The 18,543-nt window shown below is 28.9% G+C and overlaps 1 protein-coding gene across 1 annotated transcript in view; it reads left to right on the forward strand.

Annotated features, from left to right (window-relative positions):
- The window catches only part of LOC125846300 (autophagy-related protein 8C-like), a 139,088-nt gene that overhangs the window by 44,532 nt on the left and 76,013 nt on the right, over positions 1–18,543 (forward strand). The window lies entirely within an intron of this gene.

Consider the following 18,543-nt stretch of genomic DNA (forward strand, 5'->3'; position numbering starts at 1 on the left):
GATGAGCACGAAACTTAAAACCAAAAAGAAGAATATACGAATTTTAAGTGTTTACCTAATCTATATTATTTTGTGATAGCAGGTTAGACTAATTTATTTATTTTAATATTAAATTATGTAATATGCTGTTCGAACAATTTTCATAGACTTAGAAGTTTTTTTAAATAATTTGCTTCTGATTTCAATATAGCTAATCAAAATTAATTAATAAGAAGAGAAAGATTGTGCGTAAAATCATCTATTCTCCTACTCCTTTTCGATGTATGAATTTCTATATTTATTCATCATATTCTTATGTCCTTTGTAAAGACTAAAATCTTATTGTGTTAAAAATTGTAGAAATGTGATAACGCTCTATTAGTGAATGAAAACTTCTTTTTTCTGAGGTTAATTAGTTCGAATATCTTCATAATTTAAGAAGAAAAAAAATAGTTGAAATTATGGTCTAGAATATGTCTAGCTATTTTTATGGATATAATCATTTAATTTAATTAAAAAATAGAAAAGGTGTCATTTCTTTTTGACCCCAAAGAAAAAGAAATGTGTCATCACTTAAAATAAGATAGAAAGAGTACCTATTAAAGCTTATCAAAAGTTCACCTATAGGCAATAATTATTTAAGGAATTGTTTGGTCAGCCGAATAAGGTTTTTGTGATGTTTTATTAAATTATTTTATTTGGTGTTTGATTATAAGTATTGAGGAATGAGCATTCCATAGGAGTATTATAAAAAAGTAAATTAGTTAATCACAAGTCATGTCTCAATTTGTAAAATATTTTTATTTATCTCATTATAATAATTAGACACTCATATGAATTTAAGTGCCCAAATGAATAGTTTTTCCACTTTAGGTCTATTGCCAGTTCTTTCTTCGATGTAAGTTCAATCATTTAGGTGGAGAAGGTAAACTAATAAGCTCAAATAGGATCATTTAAATTAAAATTTACAAGTAATTTTTTAAAAAATATTAAAAATAACATACGAAAATGACACAATGATATAAAGTTATAAACATTATTTATACAGTTTTTTAAAAAAGAATTTGAGCAAAATAAAATATTGGCTGAAGTGATTGTGGGAGTGGTGACATAAACGCGCATAAGAAGGAGAGTGGAGTACACGTTCCAACTACTTGAAGGAAAACTGTCTTGTCAGATTGGAATGATTAATGAGTATTTGAGAGTGTTGGATTCTGATTGTCAGTGCTAAACCTTGCAGTAAAAGTAAAAATAAAGTTCACTTTTTGCAAATGTCAAATGAAAAAGTTATCTTTTACCTTAACACTAAAAAGGTCACATCTGTTTATTTTAAGATGAAGATTTGGATAACTAATACTCCCTCCGTCCACAATTGTCTGGCAGATATACTAAAAATAGATGTCTAAGATTAATTGTCAATTTAAACAATCAAGAAATAAGTAGTCACTTTTTTCCAATTTTGCCCTTAATGATTGTGTAGTTTAATTGAAAAGTTATGTGGGCTTTTAGTATTCTTGATATAGTAGGGTTATATTAGTCAAATTACATCTTGTATTAAATTTTCCTTGAGGGATGTGCATGACCTTACCCTGACAAACAATTGTGGACGGAGGGAGTAGTAACTCCATTAATATTTGTTTGCTAGTAAGTACATTTCTGGATTATATTATGTTTGGTTTGATTTTCTTCATGTCTAGAGTTCCTAAGGTAGTACTTATGCCACCTAATCCCTAGAGGATTCATTAATGAGGCACTAGTGCAATAATACCAAATTTGGTGTACATTGCAAATATTTTGAAGGACATTGATTAGTGATAATTGATAAGTTGATAACTATGTTAAGATAACTCTTTGATAACTTAAGGAGTATTTGTGACTATTATTTTACTTCTTTCGTTCTTTTTTATTTGTTCAATATTAATTTAACATATGTTATGACTCATTATTCTGGAGTAAGTATCGATTGAGTGTGGATAATTTTTTACGTAATTGGCATTCATTTGTTGCTCGTTATTATGTATACTTTCCCCATTTTATTATATTATACATGACATATATTAGTTTGAGAGCGAAAGATTTGCTTTACCATAAAAAAAAATTCTAAATCATCAAAAAAATTATTTGTGTATTAAAAGTCAATTTTGGAGTGGTTCTTTTCATCTAATTTCTAATGATGTATTTTATATATTTTTTAGAAATAAATAATTTGATATCTAAAATGAAATTAAAAATAATAAGATTCAAACTCTTGTATGTATTCCGAAACCCTTTGTTATTTTGAAAGGGAGAGAGTACTGCTACATATGGTGACAAGTTATACCAAGAGAATTATTTTACATCTGACTAATCCTTAATTTGTTATTTCTTCAATTATAAAAATATTTACCGTCAGTATATATACATATTGTTTGGTACAAAAATGTATTTGAACTCAAACATAATAATCCTTCATTATTTAATTTCATGTTTAAACAAATTAGAGCAAGAGCTCAAAAATTGTGGAGACACCATATAGCTAGTCCTTATGATTGATATAGAGATTGTTTAGCTTTATTTTTTTTTATAAAAAAATAGGTTTTAAGTTAAAAAAAAATAAAAAAAGGGAGACTTATTTTTGGTTTTAACTTTTTAAAAGTAATATTTAACTTATTTTAAATTATTTTTAACTTTATCAAATACTTTCAGAAACTATAAGTAAATTAAAAGTAGATTTGATCAACTTTTAAGTCAATTAAAACAGGCTCATAGTCATCGTCGGCCGGTCTTCCTTCTCTAATCATTTAAAATGTGTTTAATTAGCTTGGGGGCAAATTATTGTATGAGAGCAATGTGATTGATTTGATGTTCTAATCGTACAATTATTTTGCCTGTGCATTATTTTTTGTTACATATATATAAGTTCTTTACGTTATATTTAATTTGTTGGAGGTGATTCAAATTTGAATATGATAATTTCAACCTTTTTAAATATGTTCTTTATCGTCCTACCTAACTCATCGACTACATACTATTACATCTTCTTCTGCATTTGGTATATAACATCACTACAACGAAATAAAAGATTTTGCAACGTTTGATATTTAGCGACAATAATTAATATGACTATTTATAATCAATACTTTATATAAATACCGCTAAAAACGTTATTGACTGTGAATATAATGACATTAAATCAATTGCCTCTGACAATAAATATTATCAGTAAAATAAAAATCTATTATTATTAAATGTCTCTGGTACATGAACCCCAAATTGTATATTGAAAGGTTTCTAATAACTTTAATTTTTTTTTTCTTAGGATAAAGTTAAATGACCAGAAAATTTGGTTAGAATTTGATCAGAAATTTAAAAAATTTGTAATATTTTTTTTATTTTAAAATAAACTGATCTTTTTTTATTTTTTAATTAAAAGATATTAAAGTTAAAAATGATAAAAATATTTTTTAAAAAATAGTATAACATAGTGTGAAATATGTTATTTTATCATTCTGGCAAAAAGAATTTTCTTTTTCTTATCCAGTGTGTAAAAATCTTATAAACGACAATAATATTGGGACAAGTTATGTCATTCATTTAGTGAGAAGTTGTAAGCAAAACTTAAAAGTCTCGTACATTTCACTTTCAAGAAATTAATTTTTGTCCTCAAGTATGATAAGGTTTCCCTAAAATTTGGACTCTTTGATTTCTGAACCAAATACCAAAACAATGAATCACCAATTTAATATTTAGTTTCCTCGGTTTCAATTGTTTATTTTATGTTATTTCATTCTATTTAAAAAAGAATGTTTTTTTTTTTGACTTTTAACTTTTCACATTATATATATAAAACTATGAAGATTAGATGATATTTTGGTGCATTTTATATATCTTTAGATTAATTCACAATAATTTATTCTCAAATTATTTTCTTAAACTTCATATTAAATCAAAATTAGACAAATAAATTGAAAATATATAAGAAATATGGTCTTTGTCCTATTTTATATGACACCTTTGAAAGAAAAAAAATAATTTAAATTGTGGTCTAAAACAATTCTTAAATATTTTCTATGATGGAGAATCATTTCATTAAGGCTAAAAAGAGAATTTTAAAGTTAAATTGTTTTAAAATATAATAAGATGACATTCTTTTTGGGATAAACTAAAACGGAAAAAGTGTCAAATAAAATGGGATAGAAGAAAGAACAAATAGAGTGCAAATTTTATCATGACACTCATATTAATTGATGTAGATTTTTTAATAGATTAAAAAATAATTTAAAATAAATAATTAATGTTAAAAGTTAAAATAAAAAAACTTCTTTCATTTTATAAATTAAAATGAACGAAGGGAGTGCATAAAAGCAAAGGCTTCACAACTTATATAATAAAGACTAAAGAGCACATTGAACGGTTGAGAAGTGTTTGGATATATATACAATAGAGGACACAAAATGGAACCCCACAAAAAAATTGTCTTTAAAGAAATAAACAAAAAAACGTTATCATCATCATCATCATCATCCAACACTAATAACATATAGGGAACCCTAATTTGTTACAAAAAAAATGTGACTTTTGAGAGCTTAATTTCTTCATAACTAATCAATTGATCATTTGAGGTAGTTATTTGTTAACATCTCTCTTCAAATAATTTTTTTATAGTTGATGTTACTGTTAATGAAATTGATGGCAAAAAGAGGTTGATCTAAAATATAAATTTAAAGAAAGTAATAGTCTTTCGTCTTATTTGTAATGAGTGTGCTAACATAGACTTGGATTAAGATATTTATTGCTTAAAATAATATAATTGCTATCATGATTTTGACCATGGAGAAGTAAGGAATTTTAATAATGAGATTCGAATAATGAAATATAACATATCCAAGAATTGAAGCTTGCAATCCAAAAGAATTTTTAAGGTCTATGTTTGTGGCTACACTAATCGAAATTATGATATGATAACATTTTTAATAATAAATCTCCTAACAAAGTAAATCGTGTTCTTTTTGCACTTAAACTTCTTACACCTTTTATCATCTTCAAGCGTTTCAATTTACTCTACACTTTAAAAGTCTTTGTATCTTTAAATTCTTAATCTGTTACAAAGATAAATTCACACATTACTAATGATACATACAAATGATTATTTATATCTCCAATCAATGTATCATTTTTCAACAAATAAATGTACATGTACAGTACTCTCTTACTCATAAGATTTTTCGAAGCCTAGCTCAAAGTGATTGAACATCATCTAGCGTACTACTTGTCTAGACCCACATGAACTTGTTGGGTTCAGCTAAGGTGGGTGGGGGGTGGACCCATTTTTTTTAAAAAAAATTACTGTACCTCAAAAATGCAAAGTTGATGGTTCTAGGCTTGACAAAAGTATCCTATGCTGGGGATGGGCTGCACACTGTTCATAGTGCTAAAATGGACCCTTTTTTTTTACATGGTAGATTTGATTTATTGTGCTTTCTCCAGTAAGTACTGTACTTTGCTCTAGTTGCATGGGCCTCATCCCTCATTTACACCTTTTTTCTTTTTTGTGATTTCATATAAGTCATCTTTTCATATTTTCATAACCTCCTGAGTCCTAAAGTTCATAACTAATTGTCCCCAATGCGCGAGCGTGTTGGCAGTGGCGAAATCAAAAATTTCATTAAGAGTGGTTAAAATTTAAAATATATGTGTAAAAAATAATTTTTAATCTATATGCTTCATAGAATTTTCTCTTTATATATATTATAATATTTTAATAAAGGTTGTCCGACTAATCATCTTAAACTATGTGCTACACCTTTGGTGTTTGGGATTGAAATAATATATATGACATAATCATGCAAAAGTTAATAATTATATTGTTTGAATGAAGATAAATTAAACCAAGAAAAGTATACTAAAATATGTATAAGAATCTGATTTGGTCTATTGGTTTATATTTAGGAAAACTAATGTAAAAACGACAAAGAAATTAACAATCTCCTCCTAAATAAAACTTTTTTAATGACTATAATGTGGATGCTAAATAATTTTATTTTAACGATTACATTATGAATGCTATTATGCTGTGTATGAGAAAGAAAAAGTTTTCTATTTATAAAAGTCAAAAACTTTTCTGACAAAAAAACATACATATATATATATATATATATATATATATATGAAAGAGTTCTTTTCCACCGAAGAAAATTAATTTTAACTATGGTAGAAAATTAGGACAAATCTGTTGGAATATCACAAGAACACGACCCATCGGAAGATTCAGTCACCAGAAAAGAGAAGGTGAAGAGTAAAATTGGAAAGAAACTTTGATTTAAACGAGACACGTGATCATCATCTGCTCTTCCAACTAAAAGGTTCCATAATATTGATTTGTAAATATTAGTTTTCCTTATTTTGTTTTATGAAAAATTGTAATTACATGTTTGTTACAGATTAGCCAATTAGCATAGGACAGTTGTAGAAGTTTGTTAGAAGTAGATACTCATTGTATTATTTAAACACACTTTGTACAGAGAATACACACAAAAAATCCGTCATCTTATTCTTCTTCTAATTTTTTTTCCTTTCATGGTATCAGAGCATAAACTCTACTGATATAAACCCTCAACATTTTTCTTCTAATTTCTCACGGGTGATCAACATAATCCAACGCCTACTACTACTAGGACTCAAGGCCTTCTTCCAACTGCTAATGCACCTCCCATTGAGCTAATTAATCCGGCTCACCCTTTCTTCGTATCTCATTCTGATTCTCCAGGTGCCTTGTTGGTAAACACAGTATTTAATGGCAAGGGTTTTGGTGGATGGAAACTATGCATGTGGATAGCTTTAACCACGAAGAACAAATTTGGGTTTATTGATGGATCCACCAAAGAACCTGAAGTTGGAACAGATCTTCACAGAGCTTGGTCCAGATCTAACAACATTATAATCTTTTGGTTATTGAATTCTCTCTCTCGAGAAATTTCTGAAAGTGTTATCTATTACTCTACTGCTAAAGACATCTGGGAAGAATTGGAGGACAGGTTTAGACAGAGTTCTGATCCACGACTCTTTCATCTCCAAAAGGAACTTAGTGACCTGGTTCAAGGGTCATCTGATACTGCTGGTTACTACACCAAAATCAAATGACTCTGGGATGAGTTGGATACTTTGGATACCTTCAGTTTTTTTCCTTATGTACATGTGGAGCAAAGGAGAAAAATATTAAACCCAAGCAGGATGAGCATTTAGTTCAGTTTCTAATAGGTCTCAATGACTCTTACTGTGCTCCCATAGGTAATATCCTGATGATTTCCCCTTTACCCTTTATTTCAAATGCATATACACTCTTAATCCAGGAAGAAAAACAAAGAGAGGTTCAGAATACACCAAAATTCTCAGGTGAATCTTCTTATTTTGTTGTTGCTAACCAAGCCAATGTTAGACCAAGGTCTTTTTCTACAGATTTTAGGGCACAAAGAGGATGTTATGAGAAAAAGAAATCTTCTCTCTTATGCAAGTATTGTAAGAAACCAGGTTATCTTATTGAGAAATATTAGAGGTTGCATGGGTTTTCTCTAAATTTTAAATTCACTAGGCAGAGGACTTCTCAGAGTTCTGTTCAGGGAAATGCACTGACCTCTAATGATGTTTTTGGAGATTATTTCATGAGTGATATAGTGTGTACAGATCAGGCAAAGTTACTCACTGCAAAACAATTAGCTCAGGTGATGTAGATGATTCAACAAGTGAAAACTAGTGATCAAGGCACCAACAATTTCGAGGTCATGGCTTCTGTTAATTGTGCTGGTATAATTCTATGCTCTAGTCCCTTTTCCTTAAATTTACATGTTGATTCTAAGGGCTACACTAAACAAACTTGGATTATAGATTCAGGTGCAACAAAGAACATGAGCTATAATGAGGATTTATTCTTCTATTTCAAGCCTCTTCCTCAACCTATTTCTGTCAATCTTCCTAATTCTCAGAAATTCCAAGTTTCTTACTCAGGATCTGTCCAGCTTTCCATTAATCTAATTATTCACAGTGTGTTGTTTGTACCTAGTTTTCATTTCAATCTTTTGTCTGCCCATAAATTATGCAGACAACTTTCTAATATGTTAATTTTCACATCTTCTCATTGTTTCGTGCAACGCCCTTCAATGAAGAGGCCAATGCACCTTGGTGAAAGTCAGAATGGTCTCTATCTTCTCAAGACTAGTCTTTCAGATCTTTCCTCTACAAATACTAGCTCTAGTTTTCATTCCTCAAAAGATGTTACATCCAGTTTATCTTGTATTTCTTTTTCTGATATTAAGAGCAAGTTATGGCATGTAAGATTAGGGCATATGCCCCTTTCAAATATCCATCACATTAATGAAATTTCAGTTTCACTTTGTTCTAAATTTTTTGTTCCTTCTTCTGTTTGTCCTTTGGCGAAGCAACACAAACTCTCTTTTCCTAGCAGTCAAATTGCATCTAAACAAATTTTTGACTTAATTCATATTGATACTTGGGGGCCTTTTCAAACACCTACTTATGATGATTTTAAGTTTTTTTTTACCATTGTAGATGATTTTAGTAGGGCTACTTGGATATTTTTACTTTCCACTAAAAGCAATGTTTTTCCTATGCTCAAAATCTTTTCTTGCTATGATTGAGAGACAATTCAACAAAAAGGTTAAAGTCATTAGATTAGATAATGCTTGGAAATTGGGGTCCAGTCAAGAGAATTCTAAGTTTCTATCTTCTCAAGAGATAATCCATCAAACCTCTTGTGTAGCCACATCACAACAAAATGGTATAGTTGAAAGAAAACACAAACATATATTAGAAGTATGTAGGGCTCTATTAGAAGTATGTAGGGCTCTTTTGTTTCACTCTCATCTTCTTCATAAATTTTGGGGTAATGCTCTTATGACTGTAACTTATCTCATTAATAGATGTCCTACTAAATTATTTTCTTTCAAAACTCCTTATGAAAGACTGTTCCATCATCTGCCTAAATACCCTCATTTGAAATGTTTCGGATGTCTTGTTTTTGCTTCTATTGCTACGCAAGATAGATCTAAGTTAGCTCTCAGGGCTGAACCTTGTCTCTTTCTTGGGTATCCTTTTGACAAGAAAGGATACAAATTGATGTCTTTGCATTCTCAGAAGCATTTTATTTCCAGAAATGTTAAGTTCTTTGAAGATATATATCCTTTTGCCACAATTCAACCTATTGTTTCAATTTTTCCTCTTAATACTCCTATTACTTCTGCATCATATGACTATATTTTTCCTACCAATCATTCACATCCTATTGATCCTAACTTTTCCAGTGCTCCTAACATCAATGATCTCCCACCTGAATCTCCTATTCCTACTTCTCCACTTTCAGTATCTCCTCCAAATCCTATTGTTCTCAGGAAGTCCACTAGGTCTGTCAAGACTCTTGCTTACCTAGAGGATTACGTTTGTAATAGTGTTTATCTCTCTAATGTTTCTGATATTTGCTTTTCTTCTCCTAATCATATGTCTCCTTTTGCTTTTTTCGCCTTGTCTCAATTCAATCAAGATTACATCACCTCTTTATCCCATGTGACAGAGCCTACTTCTTATTCCCAAGCTATTTTATACCCAGGTTGGAGAGATGCTATGACTAAAGAACTTGAGGCCTTGATCACTAATGACACTTGGGAAGTGGTTTCATTGTCTACTGGTAAGAAAGCCTTACCTACAAAATAGGTTTACAAAGTTAAATTGAACTCATCAGGTATTGTTGAACGACTTAAAATTCGTTTGGTTGTTCGAGGGGACATTCAAAAAGAAAGGGTTGATTTTACTGAGACTTTTAGTCCCGTTGTGAAGATTACTACTATACGTTGTGGTTTGCTATTGCAATTAAGAAGGCTGTGGTTTATACCAATTAGACGTTAACAACGCTTTTCTTCTTGGTGAATTAGATGAGGAAGTTTATATGAAGTTTCCAGCAGGTTTGGAAGGCACTGATCCTACTAAAGTTTGTCGACTGAAGAAGTCTCTTTACGGCTTGAAACAAGCTTCGAGACAATGGTATGTTCGTTTGACAGCAACACTCAAATTCAAGGGTTTTACTCATTCTTTAAACGATTATTCCCTCTTCTACAAATTTCATGGTTCTTCTGTTTCATTTTTAGCTGTCTACGTGGATGACACTCTCCTTACTGGTAATGACAAAGCAGAATTATATGCCCTCAAATTATTTTTGGATTCTGAATTTAAAATCAAGGATTTAGGGGACTTGCATTATTTTTTGGGTATTGAGGTGATCAGGGAGCCTCATGGTTTGATACTCAATCAAAGTAAGTTTGTACTAGAGCTTTTGTCGGAATACAATTGTCTTGGTCTCAAACCTGCTCCTTCACCCTTAGATCCCACTCACAAGCTGCAAGCCAATATGGGTTCTCCTCTTCCAGATGCCACTGTTTATCACCGTTTGATTGGACAACTGAATTTTTTAACTCACACTAAATCAGATATTTCTTTTTTTGTCCAACACCTTAGCCAATATATGCAACAACATCGCCAGACGCATCTTTCAGCTGCACACCATGTTCTCTGTTATCTCTTTTACGATCCAGGCTTAGGAATTTTTCTCAATTCTTCCCCATCTTTCACTTTGCTGGCTTTTTATGACTCCGATTGGGCTACATGCCCCGACTCTCGCCAGTCAGTGAGTGGTTTCTACATCAGTTTTGGGGGTAGTTCTATTTCTTGGAAATCAAAGAAAAAAACTTTTATTTCACTTTCCTCTGCGGAGGCTGAGTACAGATCCATACGATGTGTTGTTGCAGAATTGACTTGGCTTGTTCGACTCTTCTATGATCTCTCTCCTCCTCCTACTCTACACATTTCCCTTCATTCCGACAGTCAGGCTGCAATTCACATTGCTAAAAATCTAATCTTTCATGAACGGACCAAGCATGTTGATTTGGATTGCTATTTTGTCCGGCAACAATATCTCACATGACTTATTTCCCTCTCTTTTATTCCTTCCTCTTCTTAAATTACCGACCTTTTTACGAAACCTTTACCTGGTTCCTCTCATCATCTTCTATTGGACAAATTGGGTGTTCATTCCTCCCCATCCAATTTGAGGGGGGATGTTGGAATATCACAAGAACACGACCCGCCGAAAGATTCAGTCACCAGAAAAGAGAAGGTGAAGAGTAAAATTGGAAAGAAATTTTGATTTAAATGAGACGCATGATCATCATCTACTCTTCCATCCAGAAGGTTCCATAATATTAATTTGTAAATTTTAGTTTTCCTTATTTTGTTTTATGAAAAATTGTAATTACATGTTTGTTACAGATTAGCCAATTAGCATAGGACAGTTGTAGAAGTTTGTTAGAAGTAGATTCTCATTGTATTATTTAAACACACTTTGTACAGAGAATACACACAGAAAATCCTTCATCCTGTTCTTCTTCTCGTTTTTTTTTATTTTCAAAATCCTTGTGCATTTATGTTAATTTCCAACAAAGAATGAAGTTAGAGTTTGTTTAAAAGTCCCACATTGCTAGAAGGATGAGAAATTGGTTTTCTTATATGGACTTGGACAAATCTCCCATGAGTTAGCTTTTGAGGTTAAGTTAGGCTCATGTACTATATCTTTACATAGTAGCTCATCCTAATTTGTTGCTCACCAATGATGGGATACTCTTAATATATACTAAAAATAATTTATTCACAACACAATAACTAACTCTATAAACTCAAAATTTTGGATATGAATGCAACCTTAATCACCCTTGGATTTAATTAATGAATTAGCTTCCACGTGTTCTCTTTTAAAAGAGGCAAGTGAATATATTATTTTATAGGAACAACGTTAGATGAATGGTGTTCAGAATTTGTTGGTTTTTATAACCTTACATGAAGTCGATGAGGATTTCACAAAATATTCTGCTTTTATTTAGTTTTTCACTTTCATGGCTTTCTCTTTTATTTAACATCATCCATTGCGTTGGACATTTGTTATTTATGCTTCAACAAATTCTCTCGTGACTACGAATTTTGGACCATTTTTTTCAAATATGGAAAATTGATGGTCTATCTTTTTCCTATAAGAATAAAGCACGTGAACTATGTTTTAACCAATTTATTTATCTCTTTTATATGGGATCACCAATGAAAAATAAACAATGGATTGTAATTAAATTAAGAGCGCGGTTGGATGATTTTTGGTTGGATTAAAATATTACATCTAAGTGATGGAAGACAATAATAATCGAGTTGTACGTCTTTCCCATCCACAATCCAGCTCTTCGTCCAGGCCGGGGCAGGGAGTTTATCCGAATTTTATATACTGGAAAATTATATATATGGTGAAATATCATGCATACACATACAAAATATGTCAATTTTTGTATTTTTAGTTTTTTCATGGGCTTTCTTTTTTGTATTTTAAGAAAAATTAACGAAAATTTGGACTCCATCGATTGTTATATTTGAAGGTCATGAAACTTATGAAAAATCTTTCTTTCTGTTTCTTTTCAGAAAGAAAGAAAAATATAGTAAAAGTACACCAATCAATATAATCATATATTTGATCTAAAAATCACAACTTATTAGTAATAAGTAACACTTAATTTCTTAGTTTTTTTTTCTTAAAATTGAAGGTAGGGAAGAGAATTACAATGTGGGGAATCGAACCCTCACAATAGAGCGGTGAAGTTCAGATAGTCAACCAACTAAACTATTAATAATGAAAAAATTAAAAGATGATTCCAACTAAGGATGTTTAGTTTCGTCATTGATTTGTCATTTTTCCTCTGATTTATGAGTATATATATATATATATATATATATATATGAGAAGTGTTAAATGACCAGAAGCCAAAAAATTTAAAAAAACTACAATAATTTTTTTACTTTAAATAAACCAATCTTTTTTCTATTTTTTAGTTAAAATGTATTTAAGTTAAAAGGGTAAAAATGTTTAAAAAATTAAAATAACATAGAAAAATTATCATTCTAATCAAATTTTCTAGCCAAAAAGATTCTTCCTATATATATATAATGAGAAATGCTAAATGACTCGAAAATTTGGCCAGAAATAGAAAGACAAGATTTTGGTTGGCATTTCTTGCACAGAATCTCATGAAATGCTGTTGTAGCTCTCTAGCTAGTAGTGAGTCCCATGTGATATTATGGATTACAGATGGAGTACTATATATAATTTTTCATATTCTATATATAATAAGTTACAATGCAAAGATTTTTACAGTATTTAGTTATATTGTAACTAATTTGTTTGCTTTCAATCAAATGGAGTATTTCTTTTAAATAATAAATATGTCATTGTATGAGCTATTTATTACTCATTCCTTTTGAATTTGTTAATCTCATTTTGATCTGACACATAATTTATGAAAGTAAATTAGATTTTGAGAACAAACATTAAGTGATATTTGAAGTTGTCTCAGATTTTCAAAAAGACACCTTAACTCTGCGTGCGTCCTATTACCCCACAAAACATTCAAAATCATAATAAATACACATTTTTTACACAATATTTCCACTTTGGACAAAAATATCTTTCGAATGTGCAATTTCTTAAAAACAAAAAGTGGGACCCATTATTGATGTATTGAAGGATGCTTTGGTAATTTCCTATGATGAATTCGTTTTGTTTGTTTCTTTTAAATTTATTTTACTATACTAAATAATTGTATAAAATATTATTAATCACGATAATTAATTACTTAAATATTTAAAATATATAAAATTATATAAAAGATTTGATTGACTCTTCAAATTTTACCGGTGACACATAAATTGGGACAAATGAAATAATATATATTATTTGAAAATTTCTTAGAAAGTACTATAAATTACAGTAATTAACAGCTAGAAATATTTCAAAGACAAAAAAAATTGATTGAATCTCAAATTTTTTTTAGTACTACATAAATTGAGAAAGAAGAAATGACCTCTATTATTTGAAAATGGTGTAAAAGTATTACAAATCATACAATAAGAACTAACAATTTAAAATTTTAAAAGACTTTAATGCTTTATACTTATTATATTTCCACTTTGGACAAAAATATCCTCCCAATACGTATATTTTTTTAAACAAAAAGTGCGACCCATTATTGATGTATTGAAGGATGCTTTGGTAATTTTCCTATGATGAATTCATTTTGTTTGTTGTTTAATTTTTTTTAAATAATTGTATAAAATATTATAAATCACAATAATTATTTACTTAAATATTCAAAAGATATAAAAATCTGTAAAAGATCTGAACTCTTCAAATTTTATCAGTGACACATAAATTGGACAAATGAAATAATATATATTTTTTGAAAATTACTTAGAAAGTACAATAATTTACAGTAATTAACAATAGAATATTTTAAAGACAAAAAAAAATGATTGAATCTCAAAATTTTATTAGTACCACATAAATTGAGAAAGAAGAAATAACTTTTATTATTTGAAAATTCCGTAAAAGATATTACAAATCATACAACAATAATTAGCAATTTAGAATGTTAAAAGACATAAATTTTTTTTTTATCATAGTTAACAATATTTAAAAATTTAAACTATTTTAAATTAATATTAAAGTTTGATTAACTCTTTAATTTTGTCTTTGTCACATAAATTAAAACAAAAAATGATACATATTGGGCCCGTGCTAGCACGGGCTCCGATGTCTAGTATATATATATATATTAACATCATCTGTCTAACTAACAAAAAGATGATTAAGGATCAAATTGAGTGTTAATGAATTTATTTGATACTACATATGTGAACCGCAAATGTTTTCCTTTTTTTCCTTCTTTTATTTGTTCATTCAAGTCCTTTTTTCTTGTTTTGTCAATCACAAGTCCTTAGAACCTTATTTTGATTTGTCAACATAATAAATCAATTTGATTATAGACTCCTTCATGTCCACATTATTTTGTCGTTTAAGATATTTCGGAACTCTTTAATTTTAGAAAAAAATTAATAGCCATAAATACATGAGTATTTGTCTAACTATTCTTTCTTTTTTCTTTTTAAAAAAATAAAAATAAAATTAATTACTTAATTAACACTCTACTAAATACTAATTGAATCAGGTAAATGGTAGACTTGGAAATAAAATAAAATGAAAGACTTGTTATTATTGTAAAACGTGAAATATTGAGAAACCAATTTGATTTTGCTAATATGACATATAATATTTGATATCGAAGATTATATTAGTCATTCCATCTTTCATTTAAAGGAAAATATGTTACCTCCTTATGATATCGTGAACGAAATCATTTTAGTGCAAAGTGGAACTCTACCTTATAGTATTTATCAACCACACTTATTTTATTTTTTCATATATAAAAAAATATTGCAGATCCACTTTCATAGTAAGTATTATTGTATAATTGGAAATTAAAGAAAACACTAAACAGTCAACTGGTTCATCGACCAAGGAGACATTGCTGTCTTTTCAGTTAAAATTATTTGGTGCTTTATATTTATTTAAAACAAATTAAACATATCTTTAGTGATATTATTTGATGGCTATTATTATTTTATTTGATATAAAGGAGATCTAGTGAATCATAGACATGAAATGATTGTACTATGGTTGGATGGTTCATGTTCTATTTTAGGTGTGAAAAGTTGGAATTGCTGATTAATTTAAGAGATTTATTGTACTAATGTAAATAATTAAAAATTAAGAGGGGCATTTTTATATTATAAGTTTGCTGAAGGGTTTGTTGTAATTATATGAGCATATTTCAGGGGTTATGTCAGAGTGTCAGTGAGTCCAGCCAATTCCCGTGTGCCACTCTGATTCTAGAATCTACGAGACTACACACACGCGCCTTACTGAAGCGTGTGGGTAATCTCTTCTATCGAGAAAGAAGATTCTTCTTATTGAATTCCATATAAAACTAAATATGAAAAAAAATAAACTATGCGCACATTGGTTTGTTGTAACTTTTAAGTAGACTTGCTCGAGTAATTACAATTTCTCCGTTTTAATTTATCTGTCTAATTTTAATTTGAGATAAAATTTTATGTAATTTAAAGAATAATTATTTGATTCTTTCGGTATTAAATTAATGGTATGTAAAATATATCAAATATTTTTCAATTTTATAATCTTAAACAAAAACAAGTAAATTAAAATTATAATTAGAGAGTTTTTTTCTTTTTAAAAAAAAAATAAACATTCTTTTTTAAACATCCTATATAGTTAACTAAATAGATTTTTTATAGAAAAAAACACATAATTTTACTGAGGTTGCACAAAGAAATAAAGCTAGATCATTTTTATAAGGCAAATTCAGAATTCATCAACTTTAAATTATGAATCCATCACTAATGATACTTACGCATTTGTTATTTCTGCCATGAATCATCAATATATACAAGCATATATTTGCCCTGAGTTTGTACAATTGGAAAAGAGTAAGAATTGTACAGTGATATGGTTTATACTCCCACCAACTTATATAGCCCTATTGTTCTAAGAAATAAAATCTCAAGGCTCCTGACGGAATTAACAAGGATCGTGATAGGATAGTATTAGGTATTATTTTTTTTTGACTCTTAACTAGAGATTTTAGATTCAAGCTTTGTAAATATGAAAGCGATTTTATTGAGAGTAACTTATCCTAATCTCAAAACTTCAAACATGAAATACATATATCACCAATATCGAATAATAAATGTTTAAAATAGAAAACAAGAGTACAGTAAGGGGGAAATAAATAAATGTGAGGGTAAATGAGTAGTCAGAATCAAATAATGTGATGTAGCCAAAACAAGGTGAACATGAGATAATAGAGAAGGGACGACGAAATGGATATTTATCCAACACAGTATAATTTAATTGTAACAAGTAGCCACTATAAGTGGGCTCAAATCTCAACTCATGATCAATTGTTTTGCCCAAGCAGCTGCTTGTCCTTCAATTTTGTCCTAGCTATATTACAAGTCTTTTCAAGCGTGATCATTCTACAGGAACAACCATTCAAAATCTTCAAAACAATAGTAAGAGATAATCATAGAAGAATTCAGGATTTTAGAAAAGACAACTATAAATATAACTTGTCGCAGTAATAAATATTATATATATTAACAAAGAGTGCTAAAATCTTTACCAACATTAGTTAATTGTCAATGTTGCAATAGGATTTACAGACATTTACAAAAAATGTTAATTGCTGCTAAAAATACATATTTTACAGGAATTTGTCGTTAGTTAAATAAAAAGTGCTAATTGTTCCTAATAATACACATTTAGTACTAGCAATTAAGCTATTATTGTTAATTAATTGTCATTAAAGAACATTTTTTATGCAATAAATAATACTAGATATATTTTAAAGATTATATAAATAATATACTGTATTTAATCGGATGAACACTAATCTACGTTTCACATGGCGCTTCTATAAATTAGTGAGTTTATCCAATTGAGACATAATATTCTTGATCAATTAGACAAAATGAGCCCCTTTATATAGAAGTTAACGTAACAAACGTTATGTTATGTTTGTATGGTGGATTTTATTTTATTTTTCAAAAAAAAATAAAAAATGAACTACGTGAACTTAAGATACCATATCTACTTATGCCTGATCAAGTTGGCTTGTGCATGCATGTGCAGTTTAGCACGTTTTACTTTAGGGACGGATCTATAATATTGACTATATTTTTCATAAAAGAGATTAACTTCTCTCTACCAATAGTGGATAAGAAAATTACACCGTCAAATCATTTTTAGAAATACATATTTCTTTTCGTTTAATTATTATACTTTTTTATTTAGATTTATATGTATATTAAAAAAATTTACTTAATATGTACAAATCAATTTTTACAAACTTAATAAGTTATCTCGTCTTAAAATTAAATCTAAAAAATATAAATTTAAAATTCTGAATCTGATCCACCCTTATTCCTCTTTCCTCTTTGCATAATTGATTGTTCCATGACATGGATGCTAGGCCGTACTTTCCCTTTGGATGGATGACAATTTTCCTCGACCCCATTTCCACTTTGTTAACATTATAGATATGCTGGGGTTAATAGTAAGTACGTAGTTTCATTTTTTGAATTTTAAATTATGTAAATTTTGATCAATATATTAAAATATTTTAGCAAGTTATCGTACATTTGTGTAGTTTTGGATATTTAAATTTTATTTTCAAATATTGAATTGGTCTAATCGAATTTAATTAGCTTTAATGATTAGTCAAAACAACTTTTTCAATACTAGTTTTTTCTAGTATTTGAAAACTTGAGATATTTGACAAATATATAGTAATGGAAAATTGTATGACCAAACACCATTTCTCATGTTTTTACCAAATATACTTGTGGCCAAACGGATCCTAAAATTGTTTTCTCTCATGATTATAAAACTAGATATTATAGACGGTTCAAATTGTGTTTCTTAGCCTCATTAATTAGTTGATGAATTTGATTAATGTAGTTATAAATATTAAACTTAGACGATATTTGAATTGACAGCATAAACAATTAATTAATTAAACGTAATGGTAGGTTCAAAGATTCCATTTAGATTAATTATTAATCATATGACAATGTCCA

Source organism: Solanum stenotomum, chromosome 12 (assembly GCF_019186545.1).
Source record: "Solanum stenotomum isolate F172 chromosome 12, ASM1918654v1, whole genome shotgun sequence".
NCBI classification, from domain to species: Eukaryota; Viridiplantae; Streptophyta; class Magnoliopsida; order Solanales; family Solanaceae; genus Solanum; species Solanum stenotomum.